The following is a 12056-nucleotide window of genomic DNA, read 5'->3' on the forward strand; positions in this document are numbered from 1 at the left end:
CAGCCAAAATCTTTAGCCGCACACAGCCTTCATAAAATTAGAGGGAACATTGGTCGACAGTGACTAGGTCAACACAAAATGGTTAACATGGTCAACATAGACAAAAGGTTGACACAAGGAATGGTTGACATGGAAATGGTCAGCCCCTAGAAAGGTTGACATTAGCTTTTTTAATGTTTTCTGATGTGAATTTGGAGATTTCATCACATGGACACCAAATGAGTGTATCATGTTCGTGCTCTGCTACCGCTGCACCGGCACACTTTAGCATTCCCAGTTGGAGTCCACGTGGATGGCAAAGTATCGATCATTACCAGGTCGTCATTTTTCTGTGTTGAACTTTTGTCTATGTCAACTTGGAAAATGTCGAACATACAGTGTTGATCTATTGAGTGTTGACCTACGTAGACACTGTCCACCTATGGACCATGTTCGACAACTTTATTTTTACATTGCAATTTAGATTTCAAATCTTTTTGCTAATATTACATCTTCCCCCCTGCAGGATAACATGGTTTTGACCAGTTGCTGGATTTTTTTTACAGATATTATTCAGACCATACTGTATGAGTGAAAGAGTAAGAGAGTATCCAAACAGGTGCACAAGTGGGTGTGGTATAGCACACCGACAGTCAGGATCCTGACAGTCATTTGCCCGACATTGGGATCCCGACTGCCTGGACTCAAACAGCGGGGGGAGCGCAACAAAGCCCCTTGCGGGCTCGCTGTGCTCGCCACCCTGCACGCACATTGGCTCGCTCCGCTCACCACCTATTCTATTCTCCCTCTATGTGGATCGTAAACCCCCACAAGGGAGAATAGCCAGTGGCCATCAGGATCTCGAGTGTCTGGGTTTTAACAGTTGGGATTCCGTCGTCGGTGTAATGACTTTCAGAATCCCGACTGTCTGTCAGCCATCCGGCACCCGCATAAGTTTGGAATGCCATTTACATTGTTGCTTTCTAGTTACAAGATGCAGCTTTGTAAATAATCCTTCACAACTCTTATTGCCAATATTAAACAGACTATCAAGTCATAAGTGTCATAAAGAATACACACACACAAATAGAAACCAGAGTAATCAAGTTATTTATCGCACATGGAACTTTGTACATTGGAATATTTTGCATGGCTTTCTATTTTTGTCCTAATCTCTGTTTATTACACTTCTTATGTATGTGATAATATTGTTTCGTTTCTTAGGTTGGCTTTCAGTATACGAGAAACTGAGAATCAGATTAAGTGACATTTTCATCAGTCTATGAACAGCTTCCTAATTTTTCGTAATACAAGTCTGCTTACTATATGTCATTGAATTAAATCACATCAATACTATGGGGGAAATTTACTAAAATAAGAATTGTTACGAATATCCCTATTCGTATCCGTATACGGTCGAAATTCATATTTTTGAAAATATAAAGGCCAGTGTACAGGCATTTGTATTCTTTTGACGGGCATATTCATATTCCGGAATACTAATGCATACGCCATCGAAATAATATGAATTAGAATCACTATTCATTCGAATGGTGATTCCAAATTTACTATCTGGCCTATGTAAAATTTGCTCTGAAAATATGGCTGTAAAATGCTCCTCATTTTCCAGCCGTATTTGGCAGAAGCCTGCATGGATCAGTCAGATCCGTGCAGGCTTCTAAGTGTAAAAAAATAAAAAACACTTAAAAAGGGGGACAAAATGAATAGGGGTCCCTGCATATTTTGGTAACCAGCACTAGGCCCAAACAGCCGATAGGGTAATGCCACAGCCGGGGGGAAACTATTTGCACTTGTTCCACTGGCCAAAGCATTAAACCCCATGATCAGTCAAGGCAGGGACCCTGGGGGGGGTGGGTCGCCCCCCTGCAGGATACCCCCTACCCAAGCTGAGTCCTAGGACTGTCCCGATGGCATTGTGTAAAAAATAGATGAAATACTATTGTGCTGTCCTGTAGAAATACAAGTTCCAGCAAGCCTGCCCCACATACAGGGACTTGTAGAACCACAAGTCCTACCATGCGGGGCATTAAAGGGCCCGCTGGTACTTGTAGTTCTACAGCAGAACAAATAGATAAATAAAACACTGACACATAGATAAATAAAACTTGAATACATTTTACAATAATTCACACTATACTTACCTATGGCTTCTAACAATGGCCAGTCCCCTTCTCCAGTAGAACTTCGTGCAGGTACCTGTGGAAGGAAATTATACTTACCGAAGCCACCAGCATCCTCTTCATTCTGTTGTAGGCAGGTAAAAAAATTGCTACCACATGTAACCCACAGACCGTGACAAGCTGAGAATGTTTGTTGACATGGGGGATTGGGCCGCCCAACCAATCAGAAGTGCACGGCAGCTGGCACCATGCTGCACCACCTACGAACCCTGCACATGCATCACTATAGAAAGCAACATAGAGAAAAAGAAGCAGATGGGGAAGTGAGGGACAGAGACAGAGTGGAGGAAAAATGGAAGAGTGTGTGAGAGAGGGTGTAAGGGAAAGTGTGAGAAAGAGGAGAGATTGAGAGAGTGGCAGTTATAGACTGGGGTGTTAGGATGAGAGAGAGGAGTGATAGAGAAAGAGGGTGAGTGCCAGGGATGGGTGCCAGAGATATAGAGGGGTGAGAGTAGGTGTCAGGAAGGGAGAAACATAGGGGCAGATGTATTAAGCCTCAACAAGAGATAAATGAATTTATCTCTTGTTAAGGCTTAATACATCTGCCCCATAGAGAGGAGTGAGAAAGAGGGAGAGAAAGAGAGAGAGGGAGGGTCTCAGGAAATGTGAGGGAATGAGAAAAATAGAGAGTGAAGAGCAATAGAGTGTCATGGATAGGGAGTTGAGAGACAGATAAAGATAGAAAGTGACAGAGAAAGATAGAGAGATGGTGACAGAGAGTGAGATGGTGTCAGGGAGAAAAAGCGAGAGAGGGATCCAGAGGCAGATCCCCGCCAACCCCAACAGAAGACATTCCTTACAGCAGAAAGCACCAATCCTGGCAATGAGACAGAATGGGGGATAATTTGAGAAGAACCAGTCAATGTACTAGGTTGTGGAGCACTGTGGCCACCACTTAGGGTGGAGTCTTCTACTACTAGTATTCATCCAAACAAACAACAAAGGGTATTTTGTCCATGCAGCGCTCCTTGCATGTGCAATAATGCATCAGAGAATTGCCAGTCCAAGTCCCTGGCGCTATACCACTTATGTCTACTTACTGACCCCTATCGGGGATCAGGGCAATGAGCACCAAACTAAAAAAGGTTTAAATCTCTTTTCCTGCAATCAGCCCAATTCCTGCCTGTGGTTGTGCAGGTCTTAAAACCTGGACTGGAGCCATGTACCTGAAAACCTGAAAACTCACCCGTCTTTCCTTTAGGCACATCTCAGAGACTCATTCATGGCTTCGCAGTGAACCAGGTTCTGTTACCTGGCTACAAAGAACTGTCTCTGATGCTGGACAGCTTCTTAACCTGTTACAGGGCAGTTGTGTCCAGAGAAAAACATCACTCTCTGGTGAAACTAACCGTTTCACCACATAAGGTATAGACTATATTGTTAACCCCTTCATGACAGAGCCAGTTTGTGCCTTCATGACAGAGCCCTTTTTTTCAAATCTGACATGTCTCACTTAAGTGGGGATAACTTTTTTTTGCTTTTACTTATCCCAGTGATTTTGAGATTGTTTTCTCGTGACACATTGTACTTCAAGTTAGTGGTAAATTTTGGTCGATACAGTCTGTGTTTTTTTGTGAAAAATACCAAAATATCGTGAAAAAATGGAAAATTTAGCAATATGCAAAATGTCACATTTTCTGCTTGTGAGACAAATAATCATACCACTCAAAATAGTTAATAACTAACAAAGACCATATGTCTACTTTATGTTGCAATCATTATTTCAACCTCCTTTTCATTTTTTTGGACACTAGGAGGCTTCAAATATGACTAGCAAATTCTCAAATTTTCAAGAAAATTTCAAACACTGATTTTTTTAGGGACCAGTTCAGTTCTGATGTGACTTTGAGGGACTTGTATGTGAGACACCCCCATAAATGATGCCATTTCAAAAACTGCACCCCTCACAGTATTCAAAACAGCATTTTGGAAGTTTGTTAACCCTTTAGGTGTTTCACAGGAATTAAAACAAAGTGTAGGTGAAATTTCAAAATTTCTTTTTTTTTGCAGAGTTTCAATTTTAATACATTTTTCTAACGAATACAGTAGATTTTACTAGAGAAATGTGACTAAAAATTGATTCCCCCAATTCTTTTGTTTTCAAAAATATCCTATATGTGGCCCTAGTGTGCACGTTGACCAAACCACAGGCTTCATAATAGAAGGAGCACCTACTTGATTTTGGAGCCTCCTTTTTATGAGATTTTTTTTTAGGCACCATGTAGGTTTCTAGGCACCATAAGTGCTAAAAGTTAGGAACCTCCCCCACAAGTCACCCCATTTTGCAATCTACACCCCTCAGGGAATTCATCTAGGGGTATAGTGTACATTTCAAACCCCCAGGGGTTTCACCAATTTTGGTACAACTGGGATGTGAAAATGGAAAATTACATTTTTTTACACAAACATGCAGTTCTGGCTCAAAATTTTTCATTTTCACAAGGAATGAAGGAGACAAAGCACCCCAAAGTCTGTGCCCCAATTTCTCCCGAGTACGGCAATGCCTCACATGTGACCAAAAAATACCAGTTGGGCGCATGGCAGGACTCAGAAGGGAAGGAGTGATTTTTGGATTTTGCAGCACAGATTTTGGTGGAATGAATGGTGGGTGCCATGTTGCATTAGCAAGACTCCCAAAGCACCAATACAGTGGAACCCCCCCACAAGTCACCCCATTTTGCAAAGTACACCCCTCAGGGAATTCATCTAGGGGTATAGTGTACATTACAAACCCCCAGGGGTTTCACCAATTTTGATACAACTGGGCAGTGAAAATGAAAAATTACATTTTTTTACACAAAAATGCAGTTCTGGCTCAAAATTTTTAATTTTCACAAGGAATGAAGGAGACAAAGCACCCCAAAATCTGTGCCCCAATTTCTCCCGAGTACGGCAATGCCTCACATGTGACCAAAAAATACCAGTTGGGCGCATGGCAGGACTCAGAAGGGAAGGAGTGATTTTTGGATTTTGCAGCACAGATTTTGGTGGAATGAATGGTGGGTGCTATGTTGCACCAATACAGTGGAACCCCCCCACAAGTCACCCCATTTTGCAAAGTACACCCCTCAGGGAATTCATCTAGGGGTATAGTGTACATTTCAAACCCCCAGGGGTTTCACCAATTTTGATACAACTGGGCAGTGAAAATGAAAAATTACATTTTTTTACACAAAAATGCAGTTCTGGCTCAAAATTTTTAATTTTCACAAGGAATGAAGGAGACAAAGCACCCCAAAATCTGTGCCCCAATTTCTTCCGAGTACGGCAATGCCTCACATGTGACCAAAAAATACCAGTTGGGCGCATGGCAGGACTCAGAAGGGAAGGAGTGATTTTTGGATCTGGCAGCACAGATTTTGGTGGAATGAATGGTGGGTGCCATGTTGCATTAGCAAGACTCCCAAAGCACCAATACAGTGGAACCCCCCCACAAGTCACCCCATTTTGCAAAGTACACCCCTCAGGGAATTCATCTAGGGGTATAGTGTACATTTCAAACCCCCAGGGGTTTCACCAATTTTGATACAACTGGGCAGTGAAAATGAAAAATTACATTTTTTTACACAAAAATGCAGTTCTGGCTCAAAATTTTTCATTTTCACAAGGAATGAAGGAGACATAGCACCCCAAAATCTGTGCCCCAATTTCTCCCGAGTACGGCAATGCCTCACATGTGACCAAAAAATACCAGTTGGGCGCATGGCAGGACTCAGAAGGGAAGGAGTGATTTTTGGATTTGGCAGCACAGATTTTGGTGGAATGAATGGTGGGTGCCATGTTGCATTAGCAAGACTCCCAAAGCACCAATACAGTGGAACCCCCCCACAAGTCACCCCATTTTGCAAAGTACACCCCTCAGGGAATTCATCTAGGGGTATAGTGTACATTTCAAACCCCCAGGGGTTTCACCAATTTTGATACAACTGGGCAGTGAAAATGAAAAATTACATTTTTTTACACAAAAATGCAGTTCTGGCTCAAAATTTTTCATTTTCACAAGGAATGAAGGAGACAAAGCACCCCAAAATCTGTGCCCCAATTTCTCCCGAGTACGGCAATGCCTCACATGTGACCAAAAAATACCAGTTGGGCGCATGGCAGGACTCAGAAGGGAAGGAGTGATTTTTGGATTTGGCAGCACAGATTTTGGTGGAATGAATGGTGGGTGCCATGTTGCATTAGCAAGACTCCCAAAGCACCAATACAGTGGAACCCCCCCACAAGTCACCCCATTTTGCAAAGTACACCCCTCAGGGAATTCATCTAGGGGTATAGTGTACATTTCAAACCCCCAGGGGTTTCACCAATTTTGATACAACTGGGCAGTGAAAATGAAAAATTACATTTTTTTACACAAAAATGCAGTTCTGGCTCAAAATTTTTAATTTTCACAAGGAATGAAGGAGACAAAGCACCCCAAAATCTGTGCCCCAATTTCTCCCGAGTACGGCAATGCCTCACATGTGACCAAAAAATACCAGTTGGGCGCATGGCAGGACTCAGAAGGGAAGGAGTGATTTTTGGATTTGGCAGCACAGATTTTGGTGGAATGAATGGTGGGTGCCATGTTGCATTAGCAAGACTCCCAAAGCACCAATACAGTGGAACCCCCCCACAAGTCACCCCATTTTGCAAAGTACACCCCTCAGGGAATTCATCTAGGGGTATAGTGTACATTTCAAACCCCCAGGGGTTTCACCAATTTTGATACAACTGGGCAGTGAAAATGAAAAATTACATTTTTTTACACAAAAATGCAGTTCTGGCTCAAAATTTTTAATTTTCACAAGGAATGAAGGAGACAAAGCACCCCAAAATCTGTGCCCCAATTTCTCCCGAGTACGGCAATGCCTCACATGTGACCAAAAAATACCAGTTGGGCGCATGGCAGGACTCAGAAGGGAAGGAGTGATTTTTGGATTTGGCAGCACAGATTTTGGTGGAATGAATGGTGGGTGCCATGTTGCATTAGCAAGACTCCCAAAGCACCAATACAGTGGAACCCCCCCACAAGTCACCCCATTTTGCAAAGTACACCCCTCAGGGAATTCATCTAGGGGTATAGTGTACATTTCAAACCCCCAGGGGTTTCACCAATTTTGATACAACTGGGCAGTGAAAATGAAAAATTACATTTTTTTACACAAAAATGCAGTTCTGGCTCAAAATTTTTCATTTTCACAAGGAATGAAGGAGACAAAGCACCCCACAATCTGTGCCCCAATTTCTCCCGAGTACGGAAATGCCTCACATGTGACCAAAAAATACCAGTTGGGCGCATGGCAGGACTCAGAAGGGAAGGAGTGATTTTTGGATTTGGCAGCACAGATTTTGGTGGAATGAATGGTGGGTGCCATGTTGCATTAGCAAGACTCCCAAAGCACCAATACAGTGGAACCCCCCCACAAGTCACCCCATTTTGCAAAGTACACCCCTCAGGGAATTCATCTAGGGGTATAGTGTACATTTCAAACCCCCAGGGGTTTCACCAATTTTGGTACAACTGGGCTGTGAAAATGAAAAATTACATTTTTTTACACAAAAATGTACTTCTGGCTCAAAATTTTTCATTTTCACAAGGAATGAAGGAGACAAAGCACCCCAAAATCTGTGCCCCCATTTCTCCAGAGTACGGCAATGCCTCACATGTGACCAAAAAATACCAGTTGGGTGCATGGCAGGACTCAGAAGGGAAGGAGTGATTTTTGGATTTTGGAGCACAGATTTTGGTGGAATGAATGGTGGGTGCTATGTTGCATTACCAATACAGTGGAACCCCCCCACAAGTGACCCCATTTTGCAAACTACACTCCTCAGGGAATTCATCTAGGGATATAGTGTACATTTCAAACCCCCAGGGGTTTCACCAATTTTGGTACAACTGGGCTGTGAAAATGAAAAATTACTTTTTTTTACACAAAAATGTACTTCTGGCTCAAAATTTTTCATTTTCACAAGGAATAAAGGAGACAAAGCACCCCAAAATCTGTGCCCCCATTTCTCCAGAGTACGGCAATGCCTCACATGTGACCAAAAAATACCAGTTGGGTGCATGGCAGGACTCAGAAGGGAAGGAGTGATTTTTGGATTTTGGAGCACAGATTTTGGTGGAATGAATGGTGGGTGCTATGTTGCATTACCAATACAGTGGAACCCCCCCACAAGTGACCCCATTTTGCAAACTACACCCCTCAGGGAATTCATCTAGGGGTATAGTGTACATTTCAAACCCCCAAGGGTTTCACCAATTTTGGTACAACTGGGCTGTGAAAATGAAAAATTACATTTTTTTACACAAAAATGTACTTCTGGCTCAAAATTTTTCATTTTCACAAGGAATGAAGGAGACAAAGCACCCCAAAATCTGTGCCCCCATTTCTCCAGAGTACGGCAATGCCTCACATGTGACCAAAAAATACCTGTTGGGTGCATGGCAGGACTCAGAAGGGAAGGAGTGATTTTTGGATTTTGCAGCTCAGATTCTGGTGGAATGAATGGTGGGTGCTATGTGGCATTAGCAAGACCCCCGAAGCACGGTGAAATGATGAACCTAATAATCCATAGATGTGTGGTATATTTTGAAACACTCCTTTATACATAGGCCGGGTTTGTCGGGGCAAGTTTCACAGTGGAAAATAGTTTCCTTTCTTATTCCCTTTTTATAGCAAACTTTGCACCTTTTTTGTGTCCTGCCCTTTCTTGCAGTGGAGGGGATTTCGTTGGGAAAATGCTGCCCTGGTACAATACGGGGGCCAGTACTAGAAGTACTGGGGCCCTCTGCCTGCTGGTTCCCAAATATTAGGCCCTTTATGACTTCCTCTTGAAAGTGCATAAATGTCCCCCTCTGGCCGGTAGAACGGAATAGCACGTAAGCGTTATACAGTGCCATCTGGATGATATACACGGCCAGCTTCTTGTACCAGATATTTGTTTTCCGCAGGGCACTGTACGGCTTCAGTACCTGATCTGAAAGATCCACTCCGCCCATGTACTTATTGTAATCTAGGATACAATTTGGTTTTGAGGTGTGGGTACTGGTACCTCGTACAGGGATGGAGGTGGTACTGTCTCCATGAATTGTCAGTATAAGGACATCCCTCTTGTCCTTATATTTGACCAACAACATATTTTCGGTGCATATTCCCCTGCTTTCACCCCTTCTCATTACTTGGGCAATGTGCGTTTTTGGGAGGCCTCTTTGGTTCTTACGCACAGTACCGCAAGCTGCTGTACCTCTTGAACCAAGGGCCTTAAACAGGGGCATGCTGGTGTAAAAGTTATCCACATAGAGGTGATAACCCTTATCCAGGAAGGGGTGCATTAAATCCCAGACAATTTTTCCACTAACACCTACGAGGGAGGGGGGGCATTCTGGCAGTTCAATTCTTGAATCCTTCCCTTCATATACCCTAAACTTGTGGGTGTACCCTGTGGTGCTTTCACACAGCTTATACATTTTTATGCCATACCTTGCCCTCTTACTGGGAAGGTACTGGCGGAATTTAACCCTTCCTTTAAAATGTATAAGGGACTCGTCGATGCTAATACATTTATCAGGGATGTATAGCTCTGCAAATTTGGCACTGAAATGATCAATGACCGGCCTGACTTTGAATAGCCTGTCAAAGGTGGGATCATCTCTGGGTGGGCACTGTGCATTATCGGTGTAATGTATAAATTTATGGATTGCCTCAAAACGAGTCCGAGTCATGGCCATACGGTAAAATGGGGTGCTGTACAGAACATCTGTACTCCAATATTGCCTAATTTGTGGCTTTTTTACTATGCCCATATGAAACACCAGACCCCAAAACATCATCATCTCTACTGCATCTACAGGGGTCCACCTAGCAAATGATGACGTGGGGTTTTGAGCAATAAACTGCTGGGCATATAAATTAGTTTGGTCCACCATTAAATTTATAAAATCATCAGAGAAAAATAATTTGAAAAAGTCAATTTCTCTGAGACCTGTGGAATCAAATTGGATTCCTGGCATGGCCAAAAACTCAGGAACCTGGGGCTCAAAATTGTCTGGTGGTGGGGTCCATACGAGATCAATTATTGGGGGGGGGGTCTCAGCTGCTCTACGGGGGCGTCTTTGAGGGGGTCCCTCATCACCAGAGGAGGAAGAGGAGCTTAAGACGAATCCTTCAAATTCCCCGCTTGCCTCACTGGCTGTGTCAGAGTCAGAAGCAAGCATGGCATATGCCTCCTCCACTGAATACATTCTTCTGGATGACTGGGATGACATTTGGGATGACATTTGGGATGCCATTTTTATTTTTGTGTTACTGGTAGTGAAATGTTTCAACACGTGTATAGTGTAGGGGGGGGGGTACAAACTTTATTTCAACCCGGGGGGTATGTAGTGTGTAGTGTGTATGTAGTGCAGAAAAAAAAAATACTTTATACAAAAAAAAAAAAAATTGAAGGGGTTAAAAAAAAAAAAATTGAAGGGGTTAAAAAAAAAAAAATTGAAGGGGTTAAAAAAAAAAAAAAAAGGTCCTGCGCCAAAAATTGAGCACAGATGTTGGTCAGTAACGTCCGTCACTGAACAGCGCTCAAAGGCAACAGGAATTTGATCAAAAAAAAAAAAAATAGATCAACCCTGTGCCGAAAAAGCTGATCAGTGATGTACGTCACTGATCAGCGCACAGTGGCCACAGGACACCCACAAAATCACAATGTGTGTAAAAAAAAAATTAAAAAAAGACCACACAGCACCCACAAAAAAAAAAAAAGGTGATCAGTGATGCGACACTGATTACCAGTGAGGGGCAGCAGGTGCACAACCTTTGGTGCAACTGGCAGCAACTGACAGGTATATATATATAAAAAAAAAAAACCTCTGCGCCCCCAAAAAGTTGCTGATCACCTCAGATATAGTGATCAGCACAAAAGGCGGGGGTAGCAGACACAAAATATACACTCTCTATCACTCTCTGTCACTATCTCTCTCTATCTCTCACTATCTATCACTATCTATCACTATCTATCACTATCTATCACTCTAGGACACTGCAGCAGCAGCACTGACAGTTATATGTATAAAAAAAAACCTGCACCCCCAAAAAGGGGGGGTAGCAGACACAAAATATACACTCTCTATCACTCTCTGTCACTATCTCTCTCTATCTCTCTATTTCTCACTATCTATCACTATCTATCACTCTATGACACTGCAGCAGCAGCACTGACAGTTATATATATAAAAAAAAACCTGCACCCCCAAAAAGGGGGGGTAGCAGACACAAATCTCTCTATCTCTCACTATCTATCACTATCTATCACTATCTATCACTCTATGACACTGCAGCAGCAGCACTGACAGTTATTTATATATAAAAAAACCCTGCACCCCCAAAAAGGGGGGGTAGCAGACACAAAATATAGCTCTCTCTGTCACTATCTCTCTATCTCTCTCTATCTCTCTCTCTATCTCTCTATCACACTGCAGCAGCAGCAGGAAGTCTCAGGAAGTCAGATCCAGGAAGCGTCCAGCACGCTACAAGCAGTGATCAAGTGATCAGGTAAGGTATTTGCAAGGATCAGGTAAGTATTAGCAAGGATCAGGTCAGTATCACGGCAGATAGGCACGGTGACCGCTCTGCACGCTATTCCAGACCGGAATGGCGTCTGCAGCGCAGTCACCATTAGTTTAAATGTCGCGCCTTGGCTGTGATTGGTCCGTGGGTCCCACGGACCAATCACAGCCTTGGGGGCAGGTGGGGTGAGGTGTCATCGTCACCGATGACCCCCTCATGCCCCCTGACGCCCGGCGGTGATTGACACCTGTGTTACCAAGCGTCTGATTCGCTGGTAACACAGGAAAACGCTGTGAATGGCTGTTCACACTGAACAGCCAATCAC

The sequence above is a fragment of the Crinia signifera genome, chromosome 4 (assembly GCF_055691185.1).
Source record: "Crinia signifera chromosome 4, ASM5569118v1, whole genome shotgun sequence".
Classification (NCBI taxonomy): Eukaryota; Metazoa; Chordata; class Amphibia; order Anura; family Myobatrachidae; genus Crinia; species Crinia signifera.